This window comes from Phalangium opilio, unplaced genomic scaffold, assembly GCF_054372755.1.
Source record: "Phalangium opilio isolate 3A_F unplaced genomic scaffold, DU_Popi_V2 ptg000031l_1, whole genome shotgun sequence".
Lineage (NCBI taxonomy): Eukaryota > Metazoa > Arthropoda > Arachnida > Opiliones > Phalangiidae > Phalangium > Phalangium opilio.
This window is the reverse complement of record NW_028324158.1, coordinates 3,818,464-3,838,782: the sequence shown is the minus strand read 5'-3', so window position 1 is coordinate 3,838,782 and position 20,319 is coordinate 3,818,464. Positions and strand designations below refer to the sequence as shown.

Below are 20,319 nucleotides of genomic sequence, written 5' to 3'. Positions count from 1 at the left end.
GCAAGCATGACCCACATGTTTTTTCGCTACCGTGACAAACTGTCGGACGCATACAATTAAAACAAAAGTCGTTGCATTTATGAGATTGAATACGCCAGTAGGGAGTGAGACACTTGTCGCAAAAGTACTCGTGACTAAAAATAGGCTTTAAATTGGTAATAACGTTGTAGTGATTATTTTCGTTAAGTAGAAAGAGGCGTGGTCTGGTATCACTAGGTTCGTTTTCGCCTAATATTAAAATGGGTACCCTATTTTCGAATTTATAGACAAAGATGGAGTAAGCCGATAAATATAGTTTAAATTTCTGGAACGAAGCGGGGGGTCCCGCATTCGTCTAGGGCGACTCCGGCCTTACGACATAGCTCTAAAGCGGCTGTTTTTTGCATTTTGTTGTGGGGGCCTATTCTGGTTATGGATTCGTAATGGGTTTTGACCTCTTCGTTGTTTTTGTTGTTCATGTAGTCACGATGAGAAATAGCTACACAGAGACTTCGAGCTAGGCACAGATTATCGGTACTCGTAATCCGACGTATTCCACGCCTATCTTTAGAGAAAATATTGAAGGGTTTAAGCTGACGACGCTAGATCGACCGTATCCTTCAGGAATTCTAACTATATGGAAAATAATTTTTACGGGGCCTTGAAAAAATGTTCAATTTCATCGTCATAAAGTAGTTCGGCTAGTTGGTCAAAGAGAATAGAGGGATCTACTTGGTCTAGTCTTTTAAAGGATAATTCTAATTCAGACCTGCAATTTATACCTAAGCTTCTCAATGTTATTAGGACATAATCAGTGGATCGATATTCGCTTAATACGTGCTCTGTAATAGTACTTATACTATCTACGGGATCGTCAGTGATGTTTAGAACTAATTCTCTACCGTACATATTAAATTGTTCATAGAATTTTTCGCTCTGTTCCAAGATTTCGCAATAAGGGACATCCTGAATAGGTGAAGGTGGGCAGCCACCACCCCATTGGTCGTACGCATCGGCCGCGGCTTCTTCCGAGTCCACGAGAGACTCATGTTCACTGGGTAGGTAGTCGGAGAAGTTTAGAGACAGGTACTCATAAGGGTCGTTTTGTTGACATTCTTGATTCAAAAATGCCGCCATCTCTATATCGTATTGTGGGTTGTTGAATTCGGCGATTAAGGTTTCTACCTGGTTAGTGGGTAGTAATTCATTCCGGCGTCTTTCTATACGATCGGCGTAGGAAATATTTAGAGGTCTAGGAATTAAGTTGTTTAGGTGGTCCAATTCGTCTATTGTATGGCAGTCTTCCGGTGTTCTAGGGACGGTTCTCATGTATTCAATGACATCAAGGAATGTCTGAATTGTATTTAAACCTCCATTCATAATAAAAGTGGGTAAACTTGAGGGTACATTGGCAGGGTCGATGTGTAAATAGGCACATAGGAAAAAATAAAACTTGTATAGTACTGGTAGTGGCCAAGGCCTATTTACAGCTAGTTCATCCAAATTCAAGCGAAGTGATTCGGGATCCATCTTGATGTTACGAGATCTAAAGTACGAATGCGACATTCTGTTGTTCTCTCTCGTTATTTTATACTAAATTTCACTAGGCTTGTTAGCAGGGGGAGGGGGGTAAAGGGGAGGATGGTTACCTAAGCTTCTATTGGTCAATGGTACGTTGACCTTCCGGACGTGTTTAAACTACTATTGTTTGTTAAGAGGTGGCAGATGGTAACAAAAGGATGAGCCATCAATAGATTTGGTAAGTCAACAAAAGGATGAGCCATCAATAGATTTGGTAAGTCAACAAAAGGATTGTAACAAAAGAGATGATGAGTCATTCCATTAGTGGGGGTTTTTACGACATTACGTGAAGATGTATTGTTAAGAAAGTATTTCTTCAATCAATCAAATATTGACAGGTTAGGGTTGTCTCTATTAATAGATAAATAGGTCAAATTTAGTATTGTATAACTTATTTACTCGTAAGTCGCTATGGAGTCAAGTACACAAAGGATGTCGAGAATACGTCAGATCTTGGAGATTAATCCCCAAAAACTACTTATTGTATTATTTATTTTATTGATTTTGGGGGTACTGGAATTCCTTAATCTAAGGTTTCAGAACTTTGACATAAAAATACGCCTACAGTCTAACAATGGAACAGTTAAGGACAATAGATATTTCGCAATAGCTACGTAAGAAATTTAGTATAAAAACCCCTGACTCAATAGAGTAGAGTATCATTATTCGAGAAGACCTTAAACTCTCAAGATGGAAAATCAAGACGCTCCCAAAAGGAAGATAGGTGTAACTAACGAACGCAAAATTAACGGGAGATTCCACATCTCGGGTTTGTAAACGGTACGCTGGATCCTGAGGTTCGTCTATGCCGGAAACAATCGGTAAAAAGCTTCGCCATTTCTACAAGTATGTGGGAAAAGCTGATGCCGCGCTTACCTGTTTTAGCAGGTTGGACCGCTGCCCATGAAGCCAACAATTTTGAAATCGTGTTAAACGACACCCCCAATGAAAAGACAACAGTTGTGGCATACCATAACACATGCCATATTAAAGACTTAATAAAGGAGGACTCTATTGTTTTGAACAGTATGGAAACAGCAGCCCTGAATCGCGTTTCGGGCGCTGTAAAGGAACATCTTATTAAGATAAGTAACCATGAAATTGTGTTTACACACATGGCGGATATTATCATAGAATTTTATAACGCCATTTATGATAATTTATACGGGGACTACGAACGCATACCGTGTTTGGATGGCCAACCAGAGAAATTCGACGCCGTGGTGGGGTACTTCACCAACTTTATAACGTCGTACCAGGTCGTGACGAAATTCAACAATGTTCTTCAAGTAGAAAATCTTGAAAATTATTTTTATAATTATAATTTATTTTCTGTAATTTCGGGTCAAATAACGTATTTAAAAACCCGTATGCATTTACTAACTCATTTTTAATTTTATTTGTATTTAATTTTATAAATTTTGTCTTTACAATAAATTGAATTGAACAAAAAACTGTTCCAATTTATATAATTAATACTAAGCATATCTTTTTTTTCTTCTACTATTTAAGCCTATGAAATTAGAGTTTAGAAAAATAAACTAAACTTTGAAGGTAAAAATATAAGCTTAATTTAAATAAGGAGACGGACTCGGTGGCGGTGATGGGCTAGGTGGTGGAGTTCAGAGCATAGACATTAGAATACTATTAATAACCTAGACACACTTATCGGAAGAGAAACACGCGCTTTTTGGATGCCGATTTTACGCAATTTACCCATTTTATATGCTATGGGGAAAAACAAGACGTTGGCCACCTAGCGGCGGACGGAGAAACTAAAAATCAAAATAATTCCAAAAAGGCGGTAAATTTATGTTACATTTTCTGTATTTTTAAAAGAGAAGGCATAAAAATAGACAAATTATGTTAAGGAAGTTAGGTTTTATTAAGATATAAAAGCATTTGCTATTTATTTATGTTGCATTTTCTGTATTTTTAAAAGAGAAGGCATAAAAAAAGACAAATTATGTTAAGAAAGTTAGGTTTTACTAAGATGTAAAAGCGTTTTCTATTTATTTATGTAAATTTCAATTAAATAAAAGCCGGAATTTGGCACATATACAGACAGGTGAAGTAGAATCATAAATAATTACACTTTGCGAGCATGAGGTTTCTTAATGTATGGTGATATACATAATATACATAAAATAATTATATAATTTTTTTTATTTCGACTCTTACTTACAAGTCTGAGGGCTAATTTCATGTCACACAGGTATCGATATTTTACTCTTATTACTACTTTTATAGAAAGGACTATACTGTAAATGACTCGCTACCATATAAGCGGTGAACTTAGTACCTAGTAAGTGGTATTCATATTGGATTTGTGTAATTTTTACTAGGAACAATAACTATGTGAGGCCTACCATAAACCACAGAGGCAAGCCTGTTTGTGGTTATTTACTTGTTTTGCATTGGCACAGAAGAAAGTCTACTTGAGACTTGTTTAGACCGAATAGTAAAAGTGAATAATACGAGAGTTAATTTAACGTCTTGCAATAAAACAGACACACACAAAAGCTTATATACATATGTAAAATTAGTATGATAAAATAAATTGAATGATGAATTTTCTTTGGCCAAATGTTAAAGGAACAATATAAAACTTGACACAAATGTTTAGATAGAAACTAATATTGAGTACCTTTATCATCTATACTAGTATACTCTAACAATTTTTACCAATCCAGACAATTACCAAGTAGTTGTATAAACACTAGATTAAAACACTTATTTTCATAAAAATACTCTGATAATATATGTTAAATGACTAGCTGTCATGCTTCTTCGGACAAGAATCTTTGGACTCAGTCATTTAATCACAAAGAATATGCTGATAGAGTAGTGCTCATCGAGAATAATCAACTAATACTCTTAAAACAACTTTGGTAGGCCTAAATACTCTTAACTCATTCCTATAATAGGTTTATTAAAATGTAGAATTTCGGTAAATAAATCAATAAGAAAACACAACACTACTAGTAAAAAGAACAAACTTTGAAGAATGTCACAATCTGGAAAATTAAGACCAGTTTATCAAGCCTAACGATAGTGAGATTCACGCTAGAGGACAATTAGTTAATGATGACACAATTACTTCGTTTTTTTTTATTAAAAGATTTAATGAATCCAGTTGAAAAGTGTACATAACGATTGAATAAAGAGTTTAAAAATTTAACACAAAGACACATTACATCGCAATCACGACCCAATAACGCCTTATAAATCCCAGATTATTGTCTTTCTTTAACCACGAAATTGTTGTTGCCAAGAAGTAAATACCTTTAAGAATATTTAAAAAGACCAGCTTTGTTAATACTATTTGAAATGGGAATTCTGAGGGTATCGGTGTATTGGAGTAGCTCATTGATACTGATTTATCGATGTTGTTATCGGTTGATGATGTAACTAGGCTCCCAGCATGTTGATAGTATCATCTCAACGCTTTCATAAAACGAATTGATACGATTTATTTTACTTTTCGTCAACACAAAAACCACTAAAAACATTTACAACGAAATTAATAGAGAAACTCTAAGGAAAAACCTAACTTACCAATTTACTAAGTAGTTAAGCCTTTGACAAGGGCAGTAGCCCTAACTTGAAAAGAGTTGATTTTGCTTTATAATAAATTATATATTTCTCTCTCTCTCTTTAAGGAGAAAATATATTAAAGTTGCTTACCATTTATTTTCTTTTATCTCGAACATTAATAATTTAATTTACTTGAAAAAGTAAATAATAATGCCCTACCGTATAATTAAACTGTATTTTTTTTTACACTCTCGGCATTTTTCGTTCGTGACGCTGGTGCGCATGACTTAAATAAGTTAACCAATCATATTCCAGCATTAAATTAAAAAAATATATTTTAGTTACCGCCGCCGCCGCAGAGTGTCGCATGGCCTTTTTTTCCCCATATGACGTAAAATACATAAATGCTGTGACGTCAGCAACAATCGGCCTCAATTGCGGGAATTCAACAGTGACTCTATGTATCTCTATGGTTCAGAGCGCAGGGCTGGGCTGACGCCGCTGCGGCCCGACGACGCAGTGCGGGCGTTCGGGGTAGGGTTAGTGTGTCCCCGAACGGGATGTCCCCTGTGAGTTCGAAAACTCACAGGGGGAATATGGTGTGTCAACACCATGCACATAACTATAGAGAAAGACTTTCTAAGTCTTCTCTTAAAAAACTAAGTTTAAAAAAAAAGTTTTTTTGCTTACTTGGTTGAAGAAAGATCCATAGGTTCGTTTTGTTGAGACATTTTTGACTTTGGCTTGAGAGAAAAATGGTGCTTTTGGGGTCTGAACCTCGGCCTTTTATACCTTTTACTATGGTCAGGGCGTGTTCGAGATCAAACACGTGTCCCCAAGATGGTTAGCATGTACAAGGGTAAAAATTTTCGCGGGCAAATTGGTCCGAAGCCATGTCATTGGACCACAGTTCCTCGTGTATCTCTCCTTTTAAAGAGATTTTTGAAAAATTCCCCAGCATTTCTTTATTTGCTCATCCAAGCTTCTTTGGTTATCAGTACAAGCTTCTTTAACCGTATTTACCATCTCGAATAGTGACAGATCATGTTAAAGGCTTATAGAAGATACCATAGTGAAAGGCAAGATGATGTCAACGCGTTTGTGGTGCTGGCCTACCCGCGTGAACCGCGCTTCCCCGCGAGCCGCTTGGGGTCCGACCCAGTTTAGAGGGTCCGCGAGCCGCGCCGCGCGTTTTAATTAATCGCGTTTAAGTATGAATGAAAATTAAAAATTTGTTTCATTCAAGTATTAGACATAATACCATTCACTACACCTGGAAACTTAATTATTTTTGGTCCTTCGGGATCTGGTAAAACAGTTTTATGTAAACGAATAATAGAAAATAAGGATAAAATGTTTCAACCTAAAGTTGATTTAGTTGTTTGGCATTATAGTATATATCAACCTTGTTACGATGAATTAAAAGAAATGGGTGTAATTATGCGTCAAGGTTTACCCGACGTTACTATATACGATGGTACTCAAACAACATTAATCGTATTAGACGATCTCATGTTAGAAAATAAAAATAATATTTTTTCCGAAATATTTACTAAACAATCGCATCATAGGAAATTATTCTTAATTACCCTTTTACAAAATATATTTGAAAAAAACTTGAGAACAGCTTCCTTAAACGCTCATTACATGATTCTTATGAAAACCGTAAGAGATCTTATGCAATTAGTGGCCCTTTCAAAACAATTGGCACCTAACAACTCTAAATTTATAGTAGAATGTTATTTGGACGCAACTGAAAAACCACACGGGTATTTACTTTGTGATTTAACCCAAAAATGTCATTCCGATTTAAGGTTTAGAACAAATATTTTACCGGGAGAACAAATCGTCATCTATGCTCCCAAGAAGAAAACTATGTAATTAAACAACATTTCCGAAATTCAATCATTCTTTACGATGTCACCACCGAGAAAGGTCAAGAAAACATCGTTGAATAAAAAGAAAAAAAGTTTAGCCGCTAAAAATATCAATTTAATAGCCGCTTTGGGGCAATTAAAAAAAACCACAAAGATTAGCTATTCTTAAACACTCTAATCGAGAAATTATTGATTCAATTAGCGAGTGTTGTCATAACGCTTTACAAGGCGCCATCAATTGGAAACCAGACGTTTATAATAAACTGTGTAAGCATAAGAAACATATTCGTAAAATTGCTTGCAAAAATACTAATTGGAAAGACAAAAGAGCTATTTTATCTAAACAAACCGGAAGTGGTTTCTTTAGCGTACTTTTTCCAGTAATTTCGAGCCTTTTAGGCGGATTATTTTCAAAATGAATAAACAGTTAGTTTACGCTAATAAAATGACCTTAGTGCCTCTGGAACAACAGCAACAACAACACGAACAAAATCCTAACCCACCACCCCGTCAATTAATAACAACAACAACAAACAATGATATTTCAAAAAACAATGCAGTGTTATCAGAGTTGGATAAAGAGATGAACCTAATTATCTCAAATCCTACTTTAGATGAAAGAACCAAGTGGGTTTTTTACGAGGAAGCCTTGAAACGATACCAGAACATCTTGAAACCCCGCCCATCGAATAAACAAGATAGCTGCATTAATATGTTTCCACTGAAATATAGGGGAGCAGCGAGAAAGATATTTGATCACTTGACAAGTAACTCTCATAGTATACCCAACGTTGGGATGATGCGGGGGTTCTTTATGTGAATGACCTTAAGATCCCTGATTCAGATACATTTCAACTCGTATATTTTACTATACAACCTATGCTCTTCAACAAATACGGGGTAACTCGTTCGCTTATGGGGATTCCCCCTACGGGATGGACAGAGTTTGAACCTTTTGTTCAAAACTTTCTACCTCCTAAAAGTAAATCAAAGCCTCTCTCAGCACCGCCCTCATCAATCAAGAAATCGCCTCTCTCCGTACCCTTAAGAAATAGGCTTCGACCACGATCGTATTTAAGAGCGAAGAAGAGATTAACTTTTGACAATAAAGCCAGCCCCTTAATATTAAAGAAACAACCTTTTAATACCAAGGGTACAGTATGGGAGGTCTATCGCAGCTCCAAAAAAAAGTAATCTTAAAGGACACTTATCTCAACAGCAAACACAGGTCAGGGTTCACGGGTTTAGCCCCCTTGTACAAGGCGGTTCAACATCTTGACATTTCGAGAAGCGATGTCAAAGCCTTTCTAGAGGCCACTGACGTTTACACACTACATAAAACTGCTATAAATAAATTCAAAAGACGTAAAATCCCTGTATTTAACATCTCGGATAGAGTCGAAGTTGATCTAGCTGACTTGGGGTCAATCGCCAAGTACAACGATAACTACAGAAACCTTATGGTAGGCATTGATTGCTTTTCCCGGAAAGCTTTTGTAGTACCCATGAAAAGAAAACACGCTACCGAAGCTACGAAAGCTTTCGAAATAATCATCGAACAAAGCAAACCTAAAGCCATCTGGTCCGATTTAGGAAAATAATTTATTTATTCAAGTACGCAAAAACTTCTAAAGAAAAATAAAATCAAATACGGTTCTATGACGTCAGAAAAATTCCACTGTCCTTTTGTAGAAAGATTAATTAAAACTTTAAAACATCGAATATTCAAAATGTTGAATCATTTCAATTCTCATAGATATATCGATCATTTGCCAGACATAGTTAAAGGCTACAATGCCTCTTATCACTCCGTAATAAAAATGGCACCCGATAATGTTTCCCCATCTAACGTTCTGGAAGTCTACAAAAACACTTACAAGCCTGAATTGAGTCATAAGCCTACTAAAAAAGATGTCAAATATCGTGTTGGTGATTTTGTAAGATTAAGTAAGCTTAAACCAGAATTTTCTAAAGGTTATGAACCTAATTTCTCGACGGAAGTATTTGTCATTTTCTCTATTCTGAGTTTCAGAAAACCAGTGTTACATCGTCTGAAAGATATAAGCGGGTTGTTTTACTCTGATCAGCTCATTCGAACAGTGGAGCCCAAACTGTTTAAGATAGACTCCATACTCAAGAAACGTAAACGTAAAGGGAAATTAGAATATTTTGTATCGTTTATCGGTTTACCTAAATCACAGAACTCTTGGGTAACAGCCGAAAATGTCGAGAAAATCTGAATTCTATTTAACGCTACCTAGCGACGCTAGTATGGACATCTACCCTAATAACACTATGGGTAGTTACATCACTAAACTACCGGATCCTATTAATTTGCAAGGACAATGGGAAATTTCGTTAGTAGAGATAATATATACAAACAGCTTCTACAATGTAATATACAAACCCAATAAGAGAAAAACACCTGAAGATTCATTGGATGATGCCAACTTTAAAAAACCTAAAAATCCCAAGTCATGTGACTTAACATACCAGGTTGAACGAAAAGATGCAAAACTGACCAGATACGAAATCTATCAGCTGCATAATATACCGGCTGATCATTACAAATCACTAAACCACGTTGTGGAAACTGTCAATACTTCCAAAGTATGCGAAAAAACAGCTTCTTTATTTCATATTAATGAAACGACGGGACATGTAAAACTAAAAACCGATGCCTCTGGTGATACAAAAATTATCTTCAAGACCCACAAATCACTAGCCGACACCTATCTCAATATACAAGGTTTGAGCGATAGACCAGCCAGGCTAAACTACCACGTACCATCTCAATTATATATTTATTGCGACCTGGTAGAAGGGTAAATTGTCGGTAACATCCACGCACCCCTCTTACGTATTATACCCATCGAAGACAAGAAACACGGGGATACCGTGTGCCTTACGTTTGTCTCACCCCATTACGTCCCTTTGTCAAAACATTATATTAGCGAGGTTGGCATTTATATAAAGGATCACATGGGTGAACCGGCTTTATTTCAGTTTGGACTGTTGCACTGTAAAGTTCATTTAAGATGCGCAAGTCAAACGCGTTAGATAACAAAAGATCTGTCTACACGGATTATTATACCCAACAAGCGATGTCAGGTGGTGGTGGTCTGAGTTTTTACGTCGGCAAACAAGGACAACACGGCCACGGCCAAAATGGACACGGGATAGGGTCCTTCCTGAAATCTTTCGGAAGATACGTATCACCTTTCTTAATTAAAGGGGCAAAGTTCCTTGGTAAACAGCTTCTGGGCACATCTTCAGAGATTATAAACGATGTCGCCTCTGGAAAGGATCTGAAAACTTCCGCTAAAAGAAGGTTCATCGAAACGCTGGATGATGTACAACAACAATACGGTAGAGGGGGTGCCAGACAAAAGAAAAGACTAGCTAAAAAGAAAACAAGTTGGATAAACCAAAATATTACCTCTCCGTGTCGAGAAGATTATATAACCTTAAGTATCCAATGAAAACGTCGACCTTTTTGCCCTCATCCTTTCCCGCGCTTTGCGCTTCCGCATTTCATCCTTACTCTCAACATTATCTTTCTCCATTTTACATACAAAAATCAAATACTCACAAAAAGAAGTGTCAAAAACCTGCTGGCTCTTTACAACCACTTAATTTGACTTAATATCCAATTTCCAACAACAATAATATACCGGTAGTTTAATTGACAACCTACTAGCATCGAAATTCTCATTAAGAATGGCTCCCACGGATAAAAAAGGGCAATTTTCAAGTAGGTGGGCGTTATCTCATTAGATTTGAAACATATCATTTCTCTTTTTTACCAATGCCTAACCGTTTGGATTTTTTTAAAGCAATCTTAGCACCAAAAAATATTTTTTGATACAAAATAAATGTTTTATATTCTTATTAAGAATAAAACAAGAGGATAAAAAAGGTCTGTCCTCTCGTAATTTTTTAAGCTTTTATCATGATTACTCTATACAACAGTAACAAGGAGTATAAACCCATTAGTGGAAGCAGTATTTTTTTCCGAAACAATCTCGCTTATGTTTATCCTCTCTAGACTTCGCTAAAAACGTATTACTCCTACGTAAAATATTAATAGACAGGCAAGGATTCATACCATTAAAGGAGCGCAATATTATCCATATTTTCATTTCATATACAGAGAAAAGAAATTATTATGTTTCTGAGAGAAGCTTCCCATTTTTGTTGTTGTTTTGAAAAATATATCGCAATGCACGGGCCTTGATAGATATAGGAGGCAATGAATGAAATATATCACAATGCACGTGCCTTCATAGATATAGGAGGCAATGAATGAAATATATCACAATGCACGGGCCTTGATAGATATAGGAGGCAATGAATGAAATATATCACAATGCACGGGCCTTGATAGATATAGGAGGCAATGAAGGAAATATTTCGCATGCACGGGCCTTGGTAGATATAGGAGGCAATGATAATCTCTCTCTTTGGACGAGAGGTTTATCTTTAATATTTAAATAAATATAATTATTTTTAATTATTTTAATCTTCAATAATTAACATTAATAATAGTTAAATCGTTTAAAATAAAGTTATACCTATTATCTTCTCAAACTTTGCTAATATTGACGATTAAAGTGAAGGGTACCCCTCTTCCCGCATTCTTCAAATTTTGGGATATATATACGATTCGTTTCCATTATAATAGTAAGGAAAAAGCGCAATTGCGAAAACCTTCGGTGGCCGATCCCACCTTAGGGAGGCTAGACGTTTCTCGTAACCCTAGCTGATCGCCGCGTATATCCTAAAACCAAACGATGATAATGGAGTTGAAGCCAATGATACAGATTGGTGTCTATGTGGAATAGACGGAAGACCAGTGGATGGTGGTGTTAGAAGCCAGTGTAAGTGCAGACGGGTGTCAATGTGGGTTTGACAAAGAACAGAAGATGGTGGTGATTAGAAGCCAGTATGTACAGACTGGTGTCCAAGTGGAATGGACGAAGACCAGAAGATGGTGGTGATTAGAAGCCAGTAAGAACAGACTAGAGTCCGTGTGGGATGGACAAAGACCAGAAGATGGTGGTGTGAGAACTCAAGTAGAGGAGCCATTTCCGTGACTGTGAAAGCAGTTCGGAAATGGCGAACACGTTTGCTCCGATACGCAAACTGCGAACGCGGTCACGTGGGTGTAACAACGGACAGACAGACAGACACACACACAGACACGGCCGTTACAGAACCTCTCCTGGACTACGTCACACGGAGCGGTAAAAATACCAAAGAGAAAGAAATCTATAAAGCAAAACAACACAAACAAATTTAAATCAGATAAACGTAAACTTTCGTTCAAAACGGTTCGCGATATTTTCTCTCCCTAAAAAATGACTGAAGCTTGCAGTACTGGTTTCGATATTTTCGCCACCCCTCCCCTTCAAACGGCCATTGAAAATTCCAAATGGGTTCCGTATTTGAAGTAACGTCTAGCGGTAGCGAATACGTGGATACAGCTTTAACAATGCTGTACACCAGAACTAAAATTGTAAATGAAGATGGAACCGCTTTAACATTCACTGACGAGGTTGGACCCGTAAATAATTTCCAACACAGTCAATTTGAGCGTGTCGATTTGGAGCTGGGTGATTGCGCAAAAACACCTGCTGCTAGTAACTACGCGTACACGGCTTTGCTTTCGGCTCTGACGTGATACGGTCCGGCGGCTAAAGAATCTCATTTGGGGGCTTCTTTGTTTTACAAAGATACAAGCGGAAGTATGGATTCGCTTACAGAAAATATGGGTTTTGTTAAACGAGAGCATTAACAGAGGAAATTGAGATGTATTCCAGCCTTTACGTAGACATGTTTAATATCCCTCGATATCTGATAAACGGAGTTTCTATGAAATTAAAATTACAAAGAAGCAAACCTAATTTTGGTCTTATGGGTAAACTTCCCGCGGCAGGCACTGGTTATAAACCAGTCATCGTGGAAGCCATATTATACGTCTTAAAGTTGCAATTAGCCCCTAAATTCTAATTGCTCATGAACAAGCTTTAAGTATTAAACCAGCCCAATATAGTTACACTAGAACGGAAACTAAAATATTTACAATTTCGCCTAATATCTTAAACACATCAATCGGAAACATCTACTTGGGTACCCAGCCCTCACGGATTACAGTAGCTATTGTAAAGCATACCGCTTACAATGGAACATTGGATAGTAACCCTTTCGACTATGGACATTTTAATGTCAATCATCTAGCAGCATTCATCAATTCCGAACAATACCCATCCAGAGCCTTAAGACCCAACTACAGTAAAAAGCAATTTGTCCGAAGCTATTACACTTTATTTTCGGGGTCAAACTGCCACTACAATGACAAGGGGAACAATATCTCTATGGACGACTTTGCCTCGGGTTACGCCATTTACTGTTTAGACTTAACACCTGACGGTTACGCGAGTCATTCAGATCATTGGAGTCCCACGAAACAAGGACAATTAAGATTAGAATTCGGCTTTGAAAAACCCACGACCACTACGCTTAGTTGCATCGTATTAGCCTAATTCCAGGCTTTGTTACAAATAGATAAAAATAGAAACGTGTCAATCGTTTGTTAAACAAATAATGAACGCCGATCAGATAACACGCTTTCTACGATTCACTCCACATTTCCTAGGTGTTTACCCAAGTGATTTATTACCCGAAAAAATTGACAAGTTTCCTTCATCCCTTATAATAAATTTAGACAATCACTATAAAGACGGATCCCACTGGGTAAGCGTTTACTTTGATGGAAACAGAAGGGGTTATTACTTTGACTCCTTGGCTTTAGGGAACTTTCTCCCCTCGATTAAAGAATTTGTTAAAAGAAATTCAAGAAAATGGTCGTTTAACAAAAGAAGACTTCAAAACTTGTCAAGTTCGACATGCGGACTATATTGTATTATGTATATAATACAAAGAACAAAAAGAAAGAGCCACAAATCATTCATGAAGCAGTTTGGACGAGATTGCTTGAAAAATGACGTCATTGTTACAAACATGTTGAAGCGCGCCCGTAAAGATTAACTTAATCCTTTTGTTAACAAATACTCTTTGTAATCTCTTTTTTATTTTTGAAAAATAAATGTGACACCTTTTTTAATACTGTTTTCTTTTATTTCATATATTAAGGAAGGGGGGGAAGGTAAAAAAAGGGGGGTAGTAAATTTAGGGGGATATATCTCAGATATTCCTATCATTATATTCATTCAGCATCATGAACTCCGAGCTGCAAAGATATCACTCTTTTTACTCCTGGCCACAAGATGAAAACTATAAAAAAACTTTAAGCAGAGCAGGTTTTTATTCGTTACATACCGATGATCTAGTACAATGTTTCGAATGCAACGGGATTTTACTAGCCTGGAAACCGACCGATAATCCTTACGAAGAACATTTAAAACATTTCCCCAAATGTAATTTTATCAGAGGTGGGCCTACTAAAAACATACCCTTTACCATTGATGAAACAGAGACGTACACCAAAAATATAAAAGTCAAGACTGAGGAAAAAACGTCTGAAAAACCTCAAGAAAACACGGAAGAAACTTATCATACCTTTAAAGTCAAGACTAAAGATCTCGAAAGATTAGTTTTGGAACTCTACGTTAGAAAACAACTTAACGCCTTGTATATCAAAGAAAGGCTTAATGACTTACGTAAGATTTAAAAATAATATTAAAATTTATCTTCTTCCTTACGAAGATAGAAGGAATTGTTTGAGAATAAATCAAATGCATTTTAAAATGAAAATTGAAAAAATATCTTTAATATTAGAACCTATACTTTTAAAGAAAATAAAATAACTTTTTTACTTTATATTATGGTCTTTATTCCTACAAAACCATCTTTTGTTATAAACCTATACAATCAATCAAATATTGACAGGTAAAGAGAGGAGATCGAAAAAAACCCGACTCTTCCCCCTTGAGTGGCCGCCATCTTGAATTACCGTATACTGGCTGCATATTCTCTAAAGTCACATTTTCTCGAGAGAGAGAACTCGATAAAGTCAACCTTAAGGGGGAAGACTACTGAAGACTAATCAAAATAGCCCGTTTTAGTTCGAGTCCAGTCCCCAAAATAATAGCCCTATACGGATAAAATTTTACTGACTTATAGTTCAAACCTTCTCCTAACGATTAAAATATTTTTCATTATTTTTAACTCAATTTTTAAGTCAGAATATTTTTTCCCGCCGGTGAAGTTTTGGATGTAGTTATTCGAGTCCAACTCTTACAATTCAATACCTAATGTTTTGTCCAATATGTCATTCGAAAGACAATTTTGAGCTGTATCGATTAAAATAATTTTCAATTAAATCCGTCCACTAATAAAAGAGCTGCACCAGAAAAACTTCAAATTTAGACAGCTTCAATACTTAATTCCTAGAGGGCACCCTATCTGGGTATAGGCTAAACTCTGAACTTCTCATACTATGTAGAATTTCTCCTTCTATGTTGGCATAAAGACTGGCGGAACGAAAGGCAAAGGTAAAACTGGTCGGCTGGCCCCCGCAGCGAGATTTTGAAGTTCTTTTGTTGTACAGAACTACCGAGGGGAGGGGTTAATACGGGAGAATGTGAATGCGATTTAGAAAGGCTTCATTCGCTTCGTCAAAGAATTTTGCTGCTCGTGGATTTCGGGGCTATTCCCGCTTATTACCAACAAAATTCTAGTTTATCCTTCTTGAAATTAGGCCTCACTGACCCTCTCCCGGGTGTTCAAATAATATTTACTTTGCTAAATGATTTTAAATAATTAAAGGGAGTCAGAAATACAACCAGTTTTAATCGATTTAGATTAATTTAAAGTAATTTTTATGTTATTTTATTGTTCTAAATATAGATAGCTTCCACTAAAAGGGCTAGAGATATTTTTTCCCCCTCTCTCAGCTTTAACTGCAGTGCAGTGTTGTCAGGCCCTCTGAAATTAGCCGAGTTAGTCAAGTAACGAGTGAAACTGAACTGCTAGCCTTCCTCTCTACATTTTGTTTGGCTCACAAACGTTCTGGCGTCGAAAAGAGACGTGGTCGTTCGTCTGATACTTGGTATTGCCGTAATATTTCTTCCTATAATGTCGATGGCGCTTTTTGCGACTAAGAACTTTACTTGGTGGTCTTTTTCTTTTCGATTAACTTGATTTTATCTTAGGGGTGATTAAGGAAGACTTAACTCTGTTGCCATATACATTTTAATTTCGAAGTTGGTTAGCGATATAAAGTCTTAGGAAAAGTTTTGCTAAATTATAAACTGATCTCGTTGTAACAAAATTGACTACTAGTGGCGGTAGAGAGGGGCGTAGACTGTGTATGCCTCCATCTGGGCTCGCTCTTGTAAGAGGGGATACTGTACGCGCCCAGTAGGGGGGTGACACTGAGCTAAGAGAGGAGTATGGTAGGGGGGTGACACTGAGCTAAGAGAGAAGAGTATGACTTTTGCATACGCAGCACTGCCATTACTGTATTAAAATGATGCAAAGGTTCACTCACTAACCGTAAACTATGTGTACATTTTAGGAGCAAGACTCACACCTTATCTGACACTCAAATTATCCCTTCTTTCGAATAGCGCTACATTTATTGTGCATTAGGCCTAGTCCAGACCCTCTTAAATGTCACCATGTTTCAGATGAATACTTCAGTGCCTTCAAAGCTATACTAAATGTACTTTCAATAGGGAAGAGAAGTACAGCTCTAGTTTTTTAGGTATTGTAGTTTCAAGAAAAAAAACTTTACAGATATTACAAGCGTTTCTATTGAAAAGGGGGCAACGGTGTCACGCGAGGGGCAAACCACCCGCGTAATGGTGGTCAATGTAAGAATTTGTGCTATCCAAAGATAAAATTCCCGTAACATTCTCAGGTGTTCACAGGTCAGGTGGACGGATTTAATTGAAAATTATTTTAATCGATACAGCATTACATATTGGGCAAAAAATTAGGTATTGAATTGTAAGAGCTGGTCTTGAATAACTACAACCAAAACTTCACCAGCGGGAAAAAATATTCTGACTTAAATATTGAGTTAAAAATAGTGAAAACTATTTTAATCGCTAGGAGAGGGTTTAAACTATAAGTGAGTAAAATTTTAACCATATTATTATTTTGAACACTGGACTCGAACTATTTTGGGTTGTCTTCAGTGGTCTTCCCCCTTAATGAAAAATGTCGAGGTGAATATCCCCTCTGGTTCAGGTCGCTATCTATCCCTGATCAGTAACGCACGCCCATTCCCTTTCACTGGTAATCTTAACCGCGCTTGGAAAAAAAAAATCCCCATTTTCAAAGATGCGAGATCAGGTTCGTCTCACCTACTGTTCAATACATTAAAGCCTTCATGACAGTTATTTCTATCGGCGTTAGTATAGCGTTAAATAATAATAAATAGTTAACTGAATTCCGGTACAGGGATGGTTTATAGAAGGAAAACGTCTAAATATCCACTATAATACCTACTACACGGGGGATAGAATTGTGTTATTCCCCGCAGATCTGAGCGCCATCGTTTGAAAAAGATTCGAACTTTAGGTCAGTCGTCCTCCCCTTAATCGTGAGCAGAAACTATTCCGACCAAAAATATTGAAGCAAAGTTTACTCTAAGGTACTTTTCATAAAACGCGAAAAATAACGGTCGAGAGAACCGTGGGAACACAATACTAACCATTAAAACTTTTGCCTAGAAACACTGAGAAAGTCAAGACCATATAAATTCAGATATAAGTAACCCTTGTTAATTCCGATATAATTAACCCTTATTAATTCCGATATAATTAACCCTTATTAATTCCGATATAATTAACCCTTATTAATTCTGATATAATTAACTCTTATTAAATCTGATATAATTAACACTTATTAATTCTGATATAATTAACCCTTATTAATTCCGATATAATTAACCCTTATTAATTCTGATATAATTATCAACTCACGTGACGACTGCCGCAAGCTCCAAGCTGACTTAACCGCACTGTCCTTGTGGTGTGACAAAAACAATTTACCGATTAATCCCACCAAGTCATTACAAGTGGCCTTCACCAGGCGCATTAGTAGAGAAATTTGTGTCTCTTACACCATAGGGAATTCAATTATTCCTACACGTTTGGACGTAACTGATCTCGGTGTTACCTTCGATCGCCCTCTGCTCTTCCGAGCACACGTAACGCAAGCAGTAAATCGTTGTCGTAGGACACTGGGGGTGGCGTTAAAGCTATGTCGCTCGCTCAGATCTTTCAAACACTTTCGAATGCTATATCTCAGTCTTGTGCGATCGAGACTTCTCTACGGTTCAGTGGCTTGGAGTGGCTGCAGCTCGTACTTAAGACAGCGTATAGAGGCCGTACAGCGTAAATTCATATCTTACAGTCACACTTTCTTTTTACGTCATGAGAATTACGATTACACACTTTTGTTAGCTCGCTTGGACCTTCCGTCCATTGAATACCAATTAGAATTATTAGATATAAAATTTCTGCATAAATTAATAAATAATCAAATAACGCTTAGCGACCTATTGGCTAATTTAAACTATCTGGTTCCTCATACTTTTCGAAATAATGTCACCTTTTATGTGCCATGTCAATTTTTAAATCCAATTTACCGCATTCAAAGAACGTATAATAAGTCCTCATTAGTTTTTGATATTTTTTCCATTTCTATAAAACAAATTCGTTAGCTTACAAATGTTATTTATTCCACTAGACTAAAGTTATATGTTTATCCTTTACTTGTATTCCTGAAAATTAATGTGTATATTCTCGTGAACTATATGTATAGTTTTTATATGCACAATAAACATCCTATTCATTCATTCATTCATTCATTCAATTAACTCTTATTAATTCTGATATAATAACACTTATTAATTCTGATATAATTAACCCTTATTAATTCCGATATAATTAACCCTTATTAATTCCGATATAATTAACTCTTATTAATTCTGATAAAATTAACCCTTATTAATTCCAATATAATTAACCCTTATTAATTCTGATATAATTAACCCTTATTAATTCTGATATAATTAACCCTTATTAATTCTGATATAATTAACACTTATTAATTCCGATATAATTAACCCTTATTAATTCTGATATAAGTAACCCTTATTAATTCCGATATAATTAACCCTTATTAATTCTGATATAATTAACCCTTATTAATTCCGATATAATTAACCCTTATTAATTCTGATATAATTAACTCTTATTAATTCTGATATAATTAACTCTTATTAATTCTGATATAATTAACCCTTATAAATTCCGATATAATTAACCCTTATTAATTCTGATATAATTAACTCTTATTAAATCTGATATAATTAACCCTTATTAATTCGGATATAATTAACTCTTAATAAAACTGATATAATTAACCCTTATTAATCTCTTAACTTTTAACTTTCAAATAATGCATTATTAACTAAAAATAATCCCTGGAATTTAAAAGTACTTAAGCCACGATTGATTTTTTGATCCGAAAACCAAAATTCAGACATACTCAATGACCAACAGGAAGCAAAAGACCATGTCCAGAAAAATAAGTTGAACGTGCGAGACAGAAACACTATTTTCTTGAATAAATACATATACACAGGTGAATAATAACTCTAGCAATTTACCCTAAAATTATGCTTGTAGAAACATGTTTTGAGTAATATCTGTAACATGGACGAGGAATAGCAGTGACTTGCAATTTCTGGCCCTTGCTTCGGAAAATTAGAGAAAAGGAACCATGGGGTATTCGCGAAGCTTAACTTTTTCCCAATTACACAAATTCAGATCAGAGCATTTATTTATTCGCTTTTAGATATTCTTGGTAATTTCCCACCGATAATACCGACACGCATATGTTATGATTATGTTCATCCGAAGGTTTGCTACTATTTTCCTTGAGTTAAAGTTTTCTAATGTTAGTAAAAGCAACTTATGTTTTCGTCAAAGCTTTTTGTGCAAGAAAGCTTCAAAATTTTAAGCCCTTAAAGGGAAGGCTGAAACGGTTTCGGGAGAATTAATTACAACCATAAAGATAACCTTCCCGTTTAGTTTACTAGTTAAATAATTTTCGAAACATTCTCTTTTGAAAATAATCGCTGGACTCTGATGAAATAAGAACCGATGTAAAGTTAGACAAAAGTTTTCTTCTGACTTTTTTCTTTGAAATCTTTAAAAAATTATTCCAATAGTATTTTGCTAAGGCATTATACCAATAGTATCTTGCTAAAGCATTTTACCAATAGTATCTTACAAAGTTGTAGGGCAATCACAACCAGAGACGCAAAATAACTTATGAAAAGCAGACCAAATGTGGTTTTTAA

The 20,319-nt window shown here is 36.0% G+C and overlaps 1 long non-coding RNA gene across 1 annotated transcript; it reads right to left on the bottom strand.

Annotated features, from left to right (window-relative positions):
* Positions 1 to 4,660: 4,660 nt before the first annotated feature.
* LOC149690086 (uncharacterized) lies at positions 4,661 to 5,563 on the bottom strand. The gene is made up of 3 exons (XR_016383617.1): positions 5,443 to 5,563; positions 5,248 to 5,383; positions 4,661 to 5,183 (listed from the first exon to the last, which is right to left on the bottom strand). It is a non-coding gene; the product is annotated as an uncharacterized LOC149690086 (long non-coding RNA).
* Between the last annotated feature and the right edge of the window lie 14,756 nt (positions 5,564 to 20,319).